Here is an 18617-nt window from a genome sequence, read left to right on the forward strand (position 1 = left end):
TGTCATGCTTTTAAAAAATTAACCCAAGAGACAGGAGATGAAGAAGTGTCCATTGGACAAGCTCCTACCTGGAGGTTGGAGGAGAGGGAAGGAAGCAAGAGGACCAGCCTGGCTGGGCAGCTGACCTGTTGTTGCCAGCCGAGGGGTGGTCACTGCCTGTGGCTATGGACCTAATACCAGAAAGACCTCCAGTTATAGGCTCTCAGGGCCTGAATAAGGTCTCCCAAGTACCAGCTTCAATTTAGCATGATAGTTCCCAATGCCCCAGGGGCGAGGTCCTCGACTAACTTTACACGGCAGCAATGAGCAGCTTACCTGTGGTTTTGGCCAGCTGAGAACTCCCATCTGATAGGCAAGTCAGAGAGACCTATGGGCAATAACTTTGTCCAAGACTTTACTAGCTGGTACCAGTGGTGGGCATTAGCCTCTCTGAGCTTTCTCTACATGATCATTAGATGGTGCTTTGAAGTTTGTCCAAAGAGCCCTTGAGACAGTTCAGGCCATGGAGGGGCAAGGTTCTGGAGGAGGTCCTGGGTAATGAGTGGGTAAAGCCTCTGAAGCTACCATTTTATGGTGGCCGGGTGCTCTCTGAGCAGTTCCTTTGAGGGCTCTGACAGCCCATTTAGCTACCTTGTTTTCAGATGGGGAAACTGAGGCCCAGAGAGGCAAAGTGACTTGCCCAGGGCCAACCAGCAAGTCATGTATTTACTTAACAAACTTAGATGAGTGTCTACTTTGTACAAGGCATTAGGGATCCATCACTGAACAAGGCAGGTTTGGACCTGCCCTCAGGAAGTCTAGAAATTTGTAAAAGAAGCACAACAAATAAGAACTACTGACAGAGTTGTGGGATACAAGCGGGCTTGGTGCTGAGATGTCTAACATTCCCCAAGAGTCAGAAGCAGAGGCTACACCATCTTGGAAGCTGTAATGGAGTCTAGAACTCTTAGCTGAGCCCTGAATGGTTGAGAAGAAAAAAGAGAAGGGATGCAGCTGGTGAAGGGAATGTACTTGGCAGAGTGAACAGCAAGTGCCAAGGCCCTGTGGGGAGAGGGAGAGGCAGAAGTAGGAGACAGAGACAGTCAGCTTGGCAGGGGTTCAGGAAATGAGTGAGAGGCGGTGCTGGGGCATGGGCCTGGTCTTACGGCCTGTGGTGAGGATGTTGGTCTTTCTCCAAGTCCAGTAAGGCTCCCATCCGAATGGTGGCTGGACAGAGCTACTGCCACACTGTGGAGCCTAGGCTTTGGGAGTAGTCTGCTTCCCTCACAAACAGCTTCTTTCCCCTGCTCCAAGCTCTTCTGAGCGATGGTGATAGCTACATTTCCTCTGACACAGGAGAGAAAGAGGGAACTCAGGATGAAGCCATACAATCCAGGAGAAAATCTTCTTCTAGCTGCTGACAAAAATCATATAACGTTAGGGCTAGTGAAACAATGGAGGCAAACTTCCAACTCTCATTTTTTAGAGGCCTGGAGAGGGGAGAGAGCTGTCTGAGGTTGCCCAACAAGTGTGTGGTACAGGGCAAAGGCCCGGGCTCTGCACGCAGCCTGACTTTCCAGCATAAGGTGCCAGCACTTCCATTAGGCCCGAATGTACAAGGCAGCACAGACATTTGGTGCTAGAGACTCGCTCTGCCTTTCACGTGATCCTCCCGGAAACCAGAATCTGAGTTCTGCTTCATTTAGCATAGGGTGCCCCAAGAGATGGGGCAGAGATGGCAGGGCTTCATAATCAGATCCACCCATGTGCTCAGAATCCAGAGCCACCGCGTGCTAGTTCTCTCGCTTGCTCAGATGCTCATGGACCTAGCGTATTTCTTGCACATGGGCCGTGGGCCTGAAATAGTGCCTGGCGCTTGGGGGACAGAGGCATGAGAGCCACATATCCACGCTGCCCACTGTCTCAGAACAGCGGGACGTGGACTTCGAAGACACAGGATGAGAGAGGTGGTCCTGTGGGTCCCGATGAAGTGTGAGTGAGAGGGAGAAGTTGCCCTGGTGGGGGCATCATGGGCAGTAGTACGGAGAGGTGATATAGAGGGGGGTCCTGAAGGGTAGGCTTCATGGGCTCTGAGAGGCAGGGCTCCAAGGGATAGGAAACCCAAGTTATGGACTGTGAGGGCTTTGCCGCTGGTAGTGTCCTTCAGAACCCGCGGGAACGTCTCTGGGCCTGTGTCTGCGAGGGGTCTGAGGCAGGGTCTGCAAGCAGACTGCGCAGCGGGATAATGACTGACTCAGTGTTTTCTGGTTAATCTGCTTCACCTCCTGTAACGCGCTGTAATGAGGAGAGATGGGAGGTGAGGCTTCGGGGCCACCTGCACACACACAGCCGCTGGACTATGAATGACATACCCTCGCGCCCAATTCCCCATCACTTTGGACAAATGACAGCTTGAGCAAGGGGCTGCAGACAGTGGAGGGATGCGTGTCAAGGGTATAGGTTCCTCGTGTCCCCTCCTGCTTGCTCTCTGCCAGGCAAACGTTCCACAAGCCTTGCCTCACGAGCCCAGAGTGGCACCAGGAAGGGCCCCTGAGCCGCTGGCTGTGGAGGCTGGCCACCTCTTGCATTTGTGAGCAGATCAAGCTGTATGGTTCTGTGTCTCTCAGACCTGGGGGTCTGGGTAGGAGCTTGCCGTCACCATCATGGTAGCCAGATGGGCAGGAAAGAGCTCCCACTGCCCTTGGAGGTGGGGAGCTTGATCTGAGTCCTGCTCCTGTCCCATTGAGCAAGTCGGTTTTGCCTGGCCTCAGTTTCCATATCTGTGGTAGGGTGGTAATCACGACTGACCACAGCAGCAGCAACTTAACGATGGCAGCAGAGAGGCTCCTCACCTCTGCATGAGAGTGGTCAGCTTTCAAAAGTCTGTTAGGTACAGTCTCTCACTGTACCCTCTATTTAAATGCCTGTCATGCAGGCTGGGCAAGCGTGGTGAGCCCCATTGTCTGGAACTTTTTCTCCAGACTCTTCACCCTATTTTAAGGTCCAGGAGGTTTCCTGGATTGGCAGGGCCACAGTGCTGCAGTTGGACCTCAGGATCTTTCTGTCCCATGCTGTACAAGTTGGCTGCATGGTCCTTCCTGGCCACAGAGAGCTTGAGGAGTAGGTCTCTGACTGTCCTTTTGCAGCTAGAGTCTGCTTGTCCTTCCAGGACCCTCAGAGTCTTTCATTGGCTTGAAGAGGTCACATCCCGCCAAAGCCCTCCCCCTCCTGGGACATGGGAAGGGCAGCCCTGCAGAGGGTTGGAGTCCTGCCAGCCATGGTCATAGGTTCAGAGGCCCCTACCTCCTCTTGCTGCTTTTCCTGCCAAGTTCTGCTTGGGCAGGTGGATCAGTCTGGGCTTTCACAGGGAAACTTAGTAAACCCTTTGCCCTGGTGGAAGGGGTTAATGGAGCCCCACTCCTAGGGTAATGAAACACTTCCTTTTCAAAATGGTTATTGAAAAAGCAATTCTGTTTCTCCTACATGTGGAGTGAGTAAAAATCACCTTGAAGGAGCAGAAGAGAAAAAAAAAAAAGATGAAGAAGAAATAACCGCTGGTGAGAGAGCATGTGTGCGCGTGCGTATGAGCGTGCATGTGTGTGTGCGCATGTAGCCAGCAGAGGAATCTGTTTCAGTAAAACTCGCGTTGACACCGGCATGGGCGCCTGCCGGCACTGTGGCAGAGCAGGTCCCTCCTCTGGCCACTGCAGGAAGGCCTCCGAGCACAGCCTGCCGTATTTACTCTCGGCAGACTATTAACCAACACAAGGCTATTAATCTGGCTTTTGAGCCTTCACTAAAGCCCATAAAAGCTCACAGTTGTCAAATGGAGTTCATTTTAATTTCCTTTCAATCACAGTAAATTATTCAGGTGATAAATCAGCTGGAGCAGCCTCCTGGCTGTAATAGAAACCCTAATTCCTGGCTAATTATCCAGCCCATTGCTGCCAACAGATCAATACGGGCGCAAAATGGAACGGGCCCAGGGCCCTCCCTCCCATCGGGCCAGAGACAGAGAGACAGCTGGGGAAGGGGGACGACGTGCTGCTGACCTCCTGGGAAGTTCAAAGGTCACAAGGGGTTAAACTGGGAGAAGGCCTGTCCCTTGTCTAACAAAGTCACCAGAAATGCCTTCTGCTCTCATGAGCCACTTTGGCCCTTGAATGGTGCACTTCTCCAGCTGGCGGGCCAAGGGAATTCTGGTGTGGCCTACTCCCGTGGGCACCCTGTCCCTGGAAGGGAGCTGGATTGCACTGCCCAGCATGACTGGGGTTGGTCAGCAGGGGTGGCCTCACACCCACCATGAATTAGGAAAAGGGCTAGGTACTGTGAGGAGAAAGGTGAGACTCTGGACGTGTTTCCTTTCTTCCTGTCCTCCCTAGCGGGTCTGTGTCTTACCACACGGAGGTGGAGGAGGCAAGGAGGGGTGGGGAGGCGGGTGTGCCAGGCTGAAAAAGGAGAAGGCCTCCTGGAGGAGGTGCCATTAGTGCTGCGCCTGGAGGGATGGGCAGAGTCAGACCTGTGGGGTGGCGGACAGTAGGCTGGCGAGGACATTCTATGCAGAGGGAACAGCATGGCCAAAAAGGCTGGAGGGACAGGAGTATGACAGGGAAGTGCCATGGGTCTGGTGATGGGAATGTGGGCTGACGGACAGGAAGTCAGGGACACTAAGCAGGAGAAGCAGCAGCGGAAGGGGACAGAAGCCCCAGAGGGCTGAAACGTGGAGCTGAGGAGGCTTGACTGCTGTGGGGGCAAAGTGCCCCGAAGGGCCCTGGGTCTGTGGCCCAGACCGTTTTGTCCACCCTGGAAGCAGCCTTTGCTGGGACCTCTTGCTTCTTGCCCCATCCCTGATGCTTCTGTTGGGCCTCTTTCCTCCTGCAGCCCATTCCACACAGGAGCCTTCATAGTCTCCAGACCTTCCTTCCCCTCGTGACCCTTCCCTGCCCCATGTCCCTTTGGTTGCCCACGGAAGCTCTGGCTCTGGCCAGGCCTCAGCCCTCTCTGCCCCACAGGGGCTGGGCCACTGCTGTGATTGAGGGCAGCACTGACCTCAGCCTTCTTCTCCAGGACGGCCGTGTGCGTGTGCCCGTGTACTTGAGCAGCCGAATGCCAGGCACAGCTGTTTGCGTCTGGGTGGCACGTCCTGCAGTCGCTATTACTTTCTTTGTGTTGTTCACACTCTGAGCGCCTGCTCACTGTTTCCCTGTGTGGAATTTCCCTTCAGCCCCACATGAGTCCTGCCTGGCCCATGAAGCACTGACCCGTCAGCCTAAATCCACTTGCCTCTTGTCCAAGCTTAGAAAGGTCTTGAATTTTTGTCGTTCTTGTTGTGTTTTTTTTTTTTTTTTTTAAGATAGGGTTTTTCTCCACAGTTCAGGCTGGGTTTGAACTCACTTTTTAGTCTAGGTTGGCCTCAAACTCACAGTGATCCTCCTGCCCCAGCCTCCCGAGTGCTAAGATTACGGGCGTGAGCCTCCACGCCCAGCAGAAGTGTCCTGAACTGTAATCATTGCCGTAGTAACTGTCAGAGCTGCTGTGTATTCATTACTTACCACGTTCCTGGCTCTATTCTGTGGAGAACTTTACTTCCCCCCTCTTCTTATATGTCACAACAACTCCTGTCACTCCATAGTGCCGACAGGACGGCGGAGCCCTTGTAAGATTAGTGCAGTGGCCTACCCAAGGACACACAGTAGGTGCAGAGCCAAGATCAGAGGCCAGCTCCCTGACTCCAGAGCCCAGACTGATAGTCACTGGAGGGGCCCAGTCGCAGCACAGGTAGGTTGTCCACGGATTCTTGGAGGGGCGCTGTTTCCTGGAGATAAAATGTACTTATCGCGAGAGCTGTGTAGGAGTTAGGAGGTCTGGGGCTGTCCCTCTTGCTGGTGTGGTCTTTAGAGGAATGAACGGGGTCTGAAGTGGTGACAGCCCTGTTCCACTCTGAGCTGGCTCTGTTCCTCTCACCTGTCCTCCTCTGACAGTGCTGTGCTCAGGGTCAAGTTCCTCCTTTGCAGATGAAATGGAGTTTGTTCAGAAGAGGAAGCTGAAAAATTCTTTCCTAGGAGAAATGACTGAGTGGAGGAGCTGGGGCCGTTTGATCTGAAGAAGGGAAGGCCCAGGATTGTAAGTGGGCAGGAGACAGGGTAAGACAACTGTAATGTCCCAACCTTTCAAATAGTAGAACAGGGCTACTTGTGAAGTAGTGAGCTTCTTGTCACTGGAGGCATGCAAGTAGAATCTATCCTTTTTCATATGAGCTGTATTAGAAGTTTAAGAATCCATTGAGGACTTGATTAGCTAAATGCAAAGACCTTTCTGAGTGAAAGGTGATTCTGAGACAGGGAGGGTATGAAGAGTCTGGTAAGAAGAGGGGACAAGGAAGAGAAGGGAACAAAAGAGAAAGACGTTTTACTCTGCTGTATTAGGGGCACCGAAAGACAGCTGCCTCTAGGAAGCCAAACTAGGGTGGCAGAGCACATCGGCCCTGAGCTCCGAGGCTGGAGCTCCGTGTCCTTGGGAAGGTGACAGGTGATGCCAGCTTCTCCTGTGGAGGGAGCAAGGTTGGGGTTTCTGGTGAACCAGGGCCCGAGGTCAGCAGATAGGGGCTGCTGTCAGCCTCGCTTCCGGCACTCAGGGCCCTGTATTCTCTGCTTGAGAATTCAGCACTGGGTCCATCTGGGGAGGATGAGGAAGGAGGATTAATCAAACCATGTCCTGCCGGCAGGTGCTACAGCTTGGGGGGCGGTGGCAGAGCATAAGGGATAGCTGAAGATAAAGCAATCACCAGTTAAGCCCAACATAACCCTTTCAGGTAGAGTGTACCTGACTTATGATCTTCATGTATCTGATGAGGAAACCGGAAGAGGAGAGAGGGAGAACGAGCAAATAACATGCCCGAAAAGATGTAGTCAGTAGGACTGCTGCATCTTCTGCCTCCGGCTTTTTGTGAGTGTAGACAGTCCTTTGAAGTCAGCTCCCTGCCCTCCGCAGGTGCTAGACATCTCCTGGTTGATTGATTGGGTTCAGCAAATACTGAGTAACTCTTCAGGGCTGATACTGCGCTAAGTTCTGGACAGGTTGGCAGCAGCAAAGACAGACATGGTCCCCAGCGTTCCCCTTACCGTGGTGGAGACAGACATTAACATAGTGATCATACTAGTAGAAAAGGTGCCTCATTAGTGACAGGGTGATGGTGCTATGATGAGAGCCAGGTGTGACAAGAATAGAGAGTGGGCCGTTCCTCAGAGGGGGCCACGGAGTAGCTCTCTGAGAGCGGCATTTTTAAGCTCAAGGTGGTGGTGGGTGGTAGAGACAGTGTCCCAGGCAGAGGGAACAGCCTGTGAAAACTCCGAGGCTTGAGAGACCTCTGCCCAGTGACCATGGGCCTGGTAAACATGGGCGGCAGGAAGTAGTGAGGCGGTGGCGGCTGATGTAACAGGACTTGTGGACTAGGTTGGCCTTGGGTTTTATCTTGACGGGTAGAAGCCTCCAAAGATGTTAAACCAGGGAGTATCAGGATCCACTCCAATAGAGATAAGAAGATTATTCTAGCTGCTCTAAGGAGACTTGAATGGTTAGGGGACCAGGAGGCCATTGCCAAGGCTCAGGCAGTGTCACTGTACCCTAGGAGTTTACCTGTCCTGTCTGGGTACACCTTCTCTCCAGTCCGTGAGATTGCCCAGGGGTTGTGGCTGCTTGATGCACTCCTACCCCTCTCCCATCTGCCCCCCCCTCCTCACCTCCAAACTCCTAACTCTGTAGCCAGCAATAGTGTTACTAGAGTTGAGCTCCAGTTTGATGCAGAACCTCCTAATGGTTAAAGCAAGATAGGTAACACAATCATTTGTGTGCTACCTTCTGTCCATGAGGGGAAAATAGGCCAGTTCCTCAAATGAAGCTACTTTTTCCCTTGGAAATAGAAGTGACATTTTCACATGGGTTTCCAGTAGGGGGGTCTGCAAGGCAAGGACTGTCGTCCTCCACAGTACACGTAGAAGGCCTTAGCAGGCTTCGTGGGGCTCCACCTATGGGAGAAAAAGGACACATGCCAACCATGCTAACCAGCCTTGAGCCAGTCTCAGGATCAAGAGTGCAGCCTTCCTAGCAGCCTGACTTAAACTAAGAAACCCCAGACGTGCAGTTCAGCCCTTCCTGGTTCTCTCATTTGATTTCTTTTTTTTTCTTTTTTTTTGAGACAGGGTCTTGCCATATAAGCTGCCCTTGAACTCAGTGTGTGCCTCAGGCTGGCCCCAAACTCACAGCGATCCTCCTGCCTCAGCCTTCCGAGTGCTGGGATTACAGGCATGTGCCACCACATCCAGCTCCCATTTGATTCTTAGGAAGATGTGCTGCTGCCTTGGGGCTTTGAGACCTCTGCCATCCAAAGGAGGTGCTTTGGGAAAATATTCTTGCTCTCCCTGCAGGCTGGGGAAGTTTCCATGTACAGGAAGCCACCCCAGGTGCTCATCATCAGCCCTCCTCCACCAGCTCAACTCTTGATGAGAATTTAGTAGTTTACATTTGACTTGTTCCATGAGGGCTCAGTGCGCAGGGACTGTGGGCTGTCTATGGAGAGGAGCCATATATTTTGTAGGTTAAAGAAGCAGATGGCAGGCTGGACACATTTTGTCCAGACTTCCAGTCTTTGCCATGCCACAGCACACATGGAGGGTGTTGATATTTATGTGACACATTGTTAACAAAGGGTGCTCATGGCTGAGGCCCCAGATTTTGACTTCTCCAAGTCCTACCTGGCCACCCAAAGGCTGAGAGGCTCTGCTGTCTTGGCACACTATTTGGGAGGTTCTGGTTTTATGGCAGTAAGAGTTGGTGTCGGATGGGGCCTTGTGTCTTGTCTTTTACTCTGCTGGTCTAGGGTTGCCAGATGTGGACAAACAGACAAGGGACTGATTTGGGAATCTGAACAAGTACCCACATGTTCACTTTGCACCTTCTCAGCTGTTCTTGGGATTCTCTGAAAACCCAAGCTGGGCGGCATATATAAACCAGAAGAGATCAAGTTTCTGGAGCATTGTCTCTGAATCTGGCTGCCTTGTGGAGCAGACCTTCCTGGGGTTACCCAGGCAGAAAAGATGGAACCAAGAGATAGGACATGGCTGGGCCTTCCGTGAAGAGGGTCTGGCCTGGCTTAGCTGATACCTGGAAGGAAGACTTCTGACTGTTGAGGCACAGGAACCTTCCCCTAGAGAGCGGGGAGTGGTGAATGTCCTGAGATTTGACCCAGAGGACAAGTGACTTCTACGGCCGGGAACTACAAGGGGGTGAAGGGTATGGCAGTACCCAGGGAAGAGGGGGCAGGAGTTCTGGTCCCAGTTCTTCCAGAATGAGAAGAGGAAGAAGCAACATCCTATAACACCGAGAACCTAAAGTAAGATTTAACTTGCATGTCACCTTTCTTTGGGATGAGATAGTTACATGGATTATTCTAGAATTTTTACTGTCTTGGTCTCCAGAGGTACCAAGTACCTCTACACCAGCCGTACTCTGCCCTAATATTTCTGTTATTGCCATCATCTCACAGTGACCCCAGGGTGAGCATTACCTGAGTTCTGTGGGGGCTCGCTTTCTTGGCTGTGGTGCTGAGAGAGTTGCTTGGGGATGGATGCCCATTTTGTTCCCAAACACCTCAGGTATTTCCTAAACAACTGTGTATGCTTTGTCTTGTGGATCAAGCACAAAGGTGGCTTCCCAAGAAAAGTTCAGTGTGCCCATTTTGTAAGACTGTGGAATGTCTGTGAGAGCTTTGAGAAAGATGTCATAGTGTAAAAGCCTGGGGCCGCCAGGCTGTAATCATGGTTTGGGGCTGGTCTGTCTGGGCTGTGGTTATGGGTGGGAGATTGGACTGGGTCACACTTGAGGTCTCTTCCAGCTGTAACACTGTGTGAGGGATAAAGCCAATTGGAAATCCCATCTCTTGTTTTTATTTTGACTTGTTTACAATTTTTCTTCCTGTCTGTTCTACTCTTTTTGATGACAGGCAAATTCTGTGTATGTGGGGTTTAGAGATTACAAGCGAATTGTCAAAGAGCTGCCTGCACCTTGCAGGGGTGTTATTTCATTCATTTATTCACTCATTCATCCAAGAAATTTTTACAGATATGCAATGTCAGTGACATTGACCACCTGTGCTGTGCTGTGTGGCATAAAGTAATAGCAATTGATGCAGCTAAAGACATTATATGAGAACTGTCTTTGAGCAGAGATATTTTCCCTCAAACAAGGCTAACCAATACTTAACAATTAAAAAAAGACAAGAAAACATAATTTCAGTTGCATACCTTGTTTGGTGTGAAGGTGCATTGAAAGTTTGGCTTATAGAATTTGGCTAATCATGAAAGTCTTTTTTAAAAATATTTTTTGAGACAGGGTCTCAATGTGTGGTTCAGCCTGGCCTTGAACTCATCAAAAGACTGGATACATGTAGCCATGTAGCCCAGGCTGGCCTGGAACTCATGGTGACCCTCTTGCCTCAGCCTCCTGAGTGAGGGATTATAGGCGTGCACCTCCACCCCCAGCTCACAAAAGTCTTAAGAACAAAATTTTAAAGCCTTTTATTGGTTTATAAATTATTTTTTTAAAAAAAGAACATAGATTTTTGATTCTGTTACAAGGTCTTAGTTATTTTGGCCTCCCCTGCCATTATAAACAATAAAAATATACTTGCTGTATAAGAATAAGAGAGTTTTACATATACCTGAGGTTGAACAAAAGAAAGGAAAATCCTCAGGGGCTGGAAATTAAGAAGGAGCTCAGCGCTTGAACTCTGAACACATGAACTGATGTTCTCATGGCCCAGGGAACTGGTCCTGGATAGTCTTAGTACATCAGAATCATGGAAAAAGTAGACCTCATACAAGAATAGATGGTAATGTAGCAGGAAAATAGAGTTCTGCTAAAGAATCAGAAAGGAATGCTACAAATAATAAAAACACAGTAACTGAAATAAAGAATGTCTTTAATAGACTCATCAAAAGACTGGATACAGCCAAGCAAAGAATGAATGAGCTTGAAGATATGTCCACAGAAATTTCCTAAACTGAAGTGGAAAAGAAAAAGAGAAGGACAAAACAAAGTCAAGAAAACCCACTAAGCAAAAATAGAACATCCAAGAACTGTGGGATAATTTTAAGAGGAGGAACACATGCATAATTAGAATACAAGAAGTTGAAAAGAAAATGAAGAAAAACAAATATCTGATGCAGTAATGGCCAAGAATTTTCCAAAATTAATGACGGAGACTATCCACAGATACGGGAAACTCAGAGAATACCAAGCAGTATAAACACGAAAATATCTATGTGGAAGACAGTTGAAGTCCAATGTCAGAAAATCAGGCAGGAAATCTTGAAATAAGGCAGAGGTAAAAACACACCTTATTTATTGAGAAGCAAAAATAAGAATTATAGTGATTTCTTAACAGAAACCACACAAACAAGAAGGGAGTGCCAAGAAATATTTAAAGTGTTGAGAGGAAAAAGTCACTAATGTGGAATTCTATATCCTGAGAAATTATTCTTTGTAAGTGTAGGAGCGTAGCTCAGTGATAGAGCACTTGTCAGCAGGTGCAAGACCTTGGATTAAATCCCCAGCACCAGAAAGAAAAGAGAAGGAAGGGAGGGAGGGAGGAAGGAAGGAAGAAAGGAAGAAAGGAAGGAAGGAAGAAAGAAAAGAAAATTAAGACCTCAGTCAAACAAAAACTGAATTATCACTGATAGACCTGGCCAGCAAGAAGTACTGAAAGCAGTGCTTCAGGGAGAAAGCAAATTACATAGGTCCGAAACTCAGATTTACATAAAGATGGGAGTCTAAGAGGAAATAAAGGTAAAATAAGATCTTTGAATTTTCTTCTTCTTAATTGATCTACCTAAAAGGTAATGATGTGAAGTAATGATAGCGTAACATTGTACAGGGTGATTATTACACATGGATAAATGAAATGAATCACAGCATATCATAAAGGGCAAGAAGGAGAAATTGAGAACATAATTCAAAGACACCTACACAACTATTGAAGAGGAATAATTGTCTCTGAAGATGGACTGATATTAGTTACGAAAGGTGGTGCACACCTGTAATCCCAGCACTGTAGGCTAAGGCAGGAGGATCACAAATTTGAGCCCCGTCTGGGCAACTTAGCAGCCTAGCAAGAGTCTGCCTCAAAATTAAAAAGGTGAGGGAGAAGGGCTGGGGCTGGGGATAAATCTTGATGCAAAGGCACTCAGTTCAGTTCCTAGTACTGGAAAAAAAAGGATCTAGGGGTTTTAGTTATCTGTGAGCTTAGCCACATGACTGCCAGTGAAAGCAAACTCTGGACTGTTCTCTTCTGGGTTGGCCAGACTGTACTCTTGGTCTGAGACTCCAGGTGGCTACCTCAGCTTAAGAAGGATGTTGATCAATTGGAGTTTGACCAGAGGAGGAGGCCAGGTTGCAGAAGGACCTATACGAATAGTTAATATTTACTCAGCACTTTGTGTGCCAGGTACTATTCTCTACTTTCTGTAGCTCTGTGCCTTACGCCCCCATGCTCTGTAGGGTAGGTGGTCAGAAGTTCTTCTATTTTACAGGTGAGAAAACTGAGAGAATACTTGTCTAAGCCACACAGGTGGAATCCAGATCTAAAGCCAGAGTCCAGGGCCTGTTCCTTGGTCTGAATTAGTCCTGCCCTCCGTTTGTGTAACCCCAGTTCTCCACCCACGAGCTTGTCTTATAAGGAACTGGAACTCTCTGGCCTGGAGGAAAGACAACTTAGATGCCCAGAGTGTGATCTGATCTCAGAAGGCCTCCAAGCAAGTAGGCTTCCTTGTAGCCCAACAACTGTAGGACCCAGGTGGGCATTAGAGAGAGTAGTTCTTCTCTCTTCTGTTTTGGAGAAAGATACATTGATCCTCTCCTGAAGTCTTGGCTATGAAATAAGATGCGATGGACTCACTGAAGACTGTCACCAAGTCTAGCTTGAATATCTTAAGAAGATATCGGTGGTCCTAGGGCTGGGGCAGAAGGATTGCCAATGCTGTCATTTTAGGGTCAGCAAGAGGGCAGACAGCATTAGCCATCTGTTGGTTAAATAGCTCCAGCCACGAGTGTCTCTAAGCTGAGAAGGCAGGACTTTCAGGAAGGGGCTCAAGGAGTTGAGGTCTTAGAGGTGGTTCAGGGATAAATGACAGGGTAAGGTCCTACTTGTTGCCATCCGTTGACCTGGGGCTGGGCCATGGAACTCATGGGCAATGGAGCCAAAGAGGCGCAGCTCAGTGAGGTCAGGGGCAGGTGAAGGTGACAGTAGGAGGTTGGGGCGGGGGTACCTGTCTGGAAGGAAGTAGGAATTTCACTCACGTTGTGGGAGGTCTGGCTTGGGCACATGGCACGGAGCTCGGAGGAGGAGATGCTGCTGCAGAGTGGCATGGTGGAGTTGGCCCTGTCTTGCACAGATAGTCCTGGGAAGAAGAGGGACATGTGCTTCCCACTGGAGGGCACTTCAGGGACTGCATGTGGAGGACTGCTGGAGGCAGTACAGTGCCATGGTTAAGAGCATAGGCTTTGGAGGCAGCAGCTTGTAGCTCTGCAACCTGTTACGTTGGTTTTGTGTCTCTTGGGAGATTATGGGAATAGCAGGTACCGCAGGTTTGCTCTAGGGTCTGTGGTCCTTGTTCCTGTTCTGGGTTTGAGCCTGCTGGTTACCATCACCTCCCTAACAAACGTTAGCTTTTCTTTGTGTGTGTTCATAATCATTATTTAAAGCCTACCTAGCACCACCACTGCTTTAGCCTCCATTTTCTCATATGTAAAATAGAGACAATAGCAGTGCCTGTGCCATAGGTGGCCATCTGACAAAGTGAAGTGAGCGTAAAGCGTGCGTTAGCAGAGGGTCCAGCCCACAGAAGACACTCAATAAATGTCGCTTTTATTATTGTTGTCATTGTTATTAAGGAGCATTTTGCCATTGCAGAGTTTTCCAGGCAGCGAGACAAGTTTGTGGTGAAAAAGGGATCAGGTGGGGCTGGGCAAGGGACGAGGGGCTTTGCCAGGGCGGGAGGGAGGCTAGGAGCTGTCAGGTAGCGGGGAGCGTGGGACCAGAGACTCTGTTCGCTTGCTCTGATGGAAACTTTGTGCTCTGGAGTGGCTGGGAACTTTTTCCTCCCAGGCTTCCCCTGATTTTACTGTTGGCCTGACTGCAGATTACACAGGCAGATGAGCTCAGGCTTCAAGGGGAAGATCCCATTAAAGCAATCAAAATAACAATTTGTATCCCTTTCAGAACTTCTGCCCTAGGAGCTAAGAAACCCTTGTAATAAATTATTAATTCTGGTTATAGTATACGATTTTTTTCCCCCAACAAACACACTTTCCTGTTTTTTTTGTGCAACAGAGAACAGGAATTCTTTAGCCTCCAACATGTGCCTCAAAGAGAGAGAGGAGTGTCCAAAGCTAACTGTGTGTCTGAGGGACTACCTGGCACAGCTTGGAGCATCCCTCCTTGGGGAACAGATGGGTCTGTGCTCTCAGGGACACTTGTCACTGTCACTCACGTTCAGACTGCACTGTGCCACTCCAAGCGAGGGCCCTGGAGTGAGCATGGGCAGCACTTGGTGGGTGCTATCTATCATGAATTTTTACATCTGCAGAGAATGTCTGCAGTCTCCTGACCCACAGGGATTATAGTCTGGGGGGTTGCAAATGAAGTGGGAGGGCAGGAGGGTGAGCAAGAGGTTGCCGGTGGAGAGGAGGAAAGGACATGGAAGAGCAAAGTGTAGAGACATGGGTGTGTGTGATCCACCTGGAGGCAGGGGATATTTTGGGGTCCAGAGCATGAGGTATGGTGGGGATGGGGAAGACAACCCTGGAAACCTTGCTGTCTCTGTGAATATTAAATATATTATTATTCATAGAAATATAGAAATATATTTAATATATATACCTGTATATCATAATAAAATATAAAGTAATATGTATAAAATCTGGACAGTGCATATAGTTAAGTACTTTGTACTATCTCATTTTTATCCTTATAACAAACCCCTTCAGGTAAATGTTTTCCTTACTTAAAAAAATGAAGAAACTGAGGGAATGATACTTGATACACAGCAAAGTTAAAAAAATAGTTTGTTGTTGATTTTGTTTTTTTGAGACAAGGTCTTGCTATGTAGTTCAGGCTGGACTTGAACTCACTGTGTAGCCCAGGCTGGTCTCAAACTCACAGTGATCCTCCTGCCTCAGCTTTCTGAGTGCTGGGATTATAGGTGTGTACCACTATGCCTGGCCAAATTAAAAAATTTTGTATTATGTTTTCCTGACAGGACGTGTATGGTAGGTTTGGATATGCAGCATAATTTTTGTCATCTTCTAAACGTTAGCACTAATCACTTTTGGATGTTCGAATGTGAGAATTGGTGGCTTCATAAGTCACACCTGGGGTTGCCGGGAAGGAGAACAGAGAGCGCTACATCTCTGTGGCACATCCTTTTAGGAAAAGGAGTATTGATTTATATGGGTCCTTCTCAAAGAATTCACTTATGACTGGAATCCGGATGTCAAATTACAGCATATGGAGTAAGTCAGAAGAAACCTCATGATATCTTACTCTGAAGGCAACACTTGTAAGTCCTTTTGCTAAATACACTTTTGCTGGGCTTTTGACACTTTTCAGGATGAGTATTCGGAATTTGGAGGAAGTAACCGTTTCTCTCCTGTTTGGACTCAGGGCATGGTTGACATGTCATTAATACATTGAGATGCCAGAACTTAGTAGCTAAAAAGCAGAAAGTGAGCCCTGAGCTTTCAAATTCTGTAGTGGGCCAGGCTATTGGTAGAGAAGTTGCCTAACCAGCACCTGCTTTTCTCTTTCATTACCTGGTAGTTGGAAAACTATGCTCTGGGAATACACATGACCTTAAAAGAGATCCCTTTATTACCCCGGAGAAGCTTCGCTGCAGAAAAAGTCTTCTTAGACCAGATATTGGCCATTAGATCCCATACTGGGGCAGGTTTGTATTTGTCATTGTTTTGGTTAGTTTTTTTCTCATTGCTGAGACAAAATACCCAACACTCAAAATTAAGGAAGGAAAGGTTTATTTAGCTCACAGTTTGTGGAGGGTTCAATCCATAATCAGCTGGCTCCAAGGCAGGGCGTGTGGCACAGGGGCAACAGTTTAAGGCAGCAGAAGACAGCAAAAGCAACAACAGCAGGAAGAGGCGGGAGAGCAAGCCTCTTTTCCCCCCTTGTATTGTAAGTAGGCTAACACCCCCGCCCCCCCCCAGCACTCACAAAATCTCCATGCCCTCCTCTTGCACAGGATGAGGATGTTTACATGGTAAGGACCCTGGTTCCCTGCTGAATCATTTAGTTAAACTTCTAAACTTCTCAAATTAATACAATGTATCAACCATTGCAATCTACCCCTGGTCAACTTGGCAACCAGACCCATTTCTTTAAACTGGTTTCTAGATACAAAGACATGTTTATTCTTAACATTTCGTAATTTGAACATTATAACACAGGTTTAACAATCCCTAAGAGCCAGCACTAAGTCCATCAACATTACATTACATTAGAAGCATAACACTGAGCCCCTGGCTCCTCAGACTCATGCATATTCCTTTATGCAAAGGGCATTTAGTCCATCCGCAAGAGTTGCCAAAGTCCTAACAGTTTCAGCACTGCTGAAAAGTCCAAGTTCCAAGTTTCCCAGATGTAAGGCAGACTCTTAGCTGCAAACCTTGTACAAATGGAAAATTAGACACTTCTAGCATTCAACAGCACAAAATAAACATTTTCATTCCAGCAGCTACAAACGGGAATACAAAGGAGTGTGACCAAAGCAAGTCCAAAATCCAGCAGGGCAAACATTATGCCCTGTAGTTCCATGTCCAGTGTCTGAGGCAATCTATGGCAAATTGTGAGCTCCAAAGGGCTTGAGTGACTCCAGTCCTACACTTCCGGTGGCTGTAGTTGATAGGTTCCTGCCCTGGTATGAAATGCTGAATTTTTATGGTGGTGGTGGTCTGACATGGCTGAAGCCCAAAACAACAGCTTATCTTTCCCAATGACGCCCCCCTTTTCTCCACCCCTCTTACCCTTTCTGTGCGCACTGTAAGAAATCCCCAATCAGCTCCTGACACGTCACTAAGCCTGCCCCTTAAGCTCCACCCCTAGCTAGAGTCTTTATAACCCCCCCCCCCACGTCCCTTGTCCAGCCCCAGAGAAGTCCGGTATGGCATACTGCCCTCTCTTCTCCATGTCTGTAGTAAAGACCTTCTTTGTTTTCTTTGGTTCTTTTCTACCCTGGAAACCTAACAGTAGCTCTCACAGCTTCTCTCTTAGGCCTGCTTTGCTCCAGAAGGCTTGGGTGGCTCCACCCCTACTGCACTTAGGTGGTTGTAGCTCCCCTGGCTTCTCTCTTGGGCCTGCTTTGCTCCCTCCTTGTAGATTTCTTTAGAAGATCCACATTCCTGGCTTTTCCAAACTTCTGGGGTCTACACTGCACCTCTGGCTTCCCACTCAGAGCTTTACACACTGCCCTGTCAGGGGCACACTGCCTAGCCTCCCAGGCCTTCTAAAATTGGGGTGGAAGCCTTTTTAACCCCATAACTCATGCATTCTGCATGCACCTAAAACCAGCACCACGTGGATGATGCCAAGGATGATGCCAAGGTCTGCTGCCAGCTGGAGCAATAGCCAGGCTTTCCTCCCTCTTGGATGTAGGGGTTGAGTGCCTGGATCACTGAGTACTCTGAATCCATTTCTGAGGAACAAATTTTCTATGCTGCCACCATTTTAGAACATGGTGCTCTCTGCCTTTCTCCTCAAAGTAAAGTCTTTCACTTTTGCAGTTTTGAGGCTGCAAAGGGTGGAGACTTGCTGCTTCTTATGATGCCCTCAGGTCACCTTTTATATTCTCCTTTTCCTTCTCAGCAATCGAGATCTCCTCAGCTCTATCTTTGTAGTCCACAGCTTAACCGGATCTTCCTTTCTGGCCAACTCACAACATTTTAAATCATCCTGCTGGGCTCTTTGCCCTTGATTCACAACATAAATCTGGCTAAAGGCACCCAAAAATAGCCATGCCACAGCCTCAGCATTCCACTGCCTTGAAATTTCTTCTGCCAGATTAGTCTGCTGCCTTTAAGCTCAGTCTCAGGCAGAGTCTCTAGACACAGGAAAAATGCAGACAAACTTTTGCCAAGCCATAAAACACATCATCTGGAGTCCAGCACAGAATGCAGTCCTTCCCAGAAGAAACCTCCTGAACCCAGTCTTTACCAACAGGATTTCTGTCAGCCTTCTGGTCTTCTGAGCTCTGACCAGAATATCCCACACAGAAGAGTCTAAGGTGGTTCAGCTCTACTCTTTCAGGTGACATCGCCGAACCTTTCTAAACCCTTGCCACAAGCCATTAGCAACAGCTCTTGAACCACACGGTCAGGTATAGTCACAGCAACGACCCCACTTCTCTGGTACCAAATTCTGTCTTGCTTACTTTTCTCTTGTTGCTGAGACAGAACACCCAACACCACCACCCCCAAAAAAGAAGAACACCCAACACCCAAAATTAAGGGAGGAAAAGTTTATTTAGCTCACAGTTTGTGGAGGTTTCAGCAGGGTGGCAGGGCACAGAGGCAACTGT

The 18617-nt window shown here is 48.4% G+C and overlaps 1 protein-coding gene across 4 annotated transcripts in view; it reads left to right on the forward strand.

Annotated features, from left to right (window-relative positions):
• Pax5 (paired box 5) overlaps nucleotides 1–18617 on the forward strand; it is a 181642-nt gene that overhangs the window by 64429 nt on the left and 98596 nt on the right. The gene's annotated exons all lie outside the window — the stretch shown is intronic.

This window comes from Chinchilla lanigera, unplaced genomic scaffold (genome assembly GCF_000276665.1).
Source record: "Chinchilla lanigera isolate Chin_1 unplaced genomic scaffold, ChiLan1.0 scaffold00018, whole genome shotgun sequence".
Classification (NCBI taxonomy): Eukaryota; Metazoa; Chordata; class Mammalia; order Rodentia; family Chinchillidae; genus Chinchilla; species Chinchilla lanigera.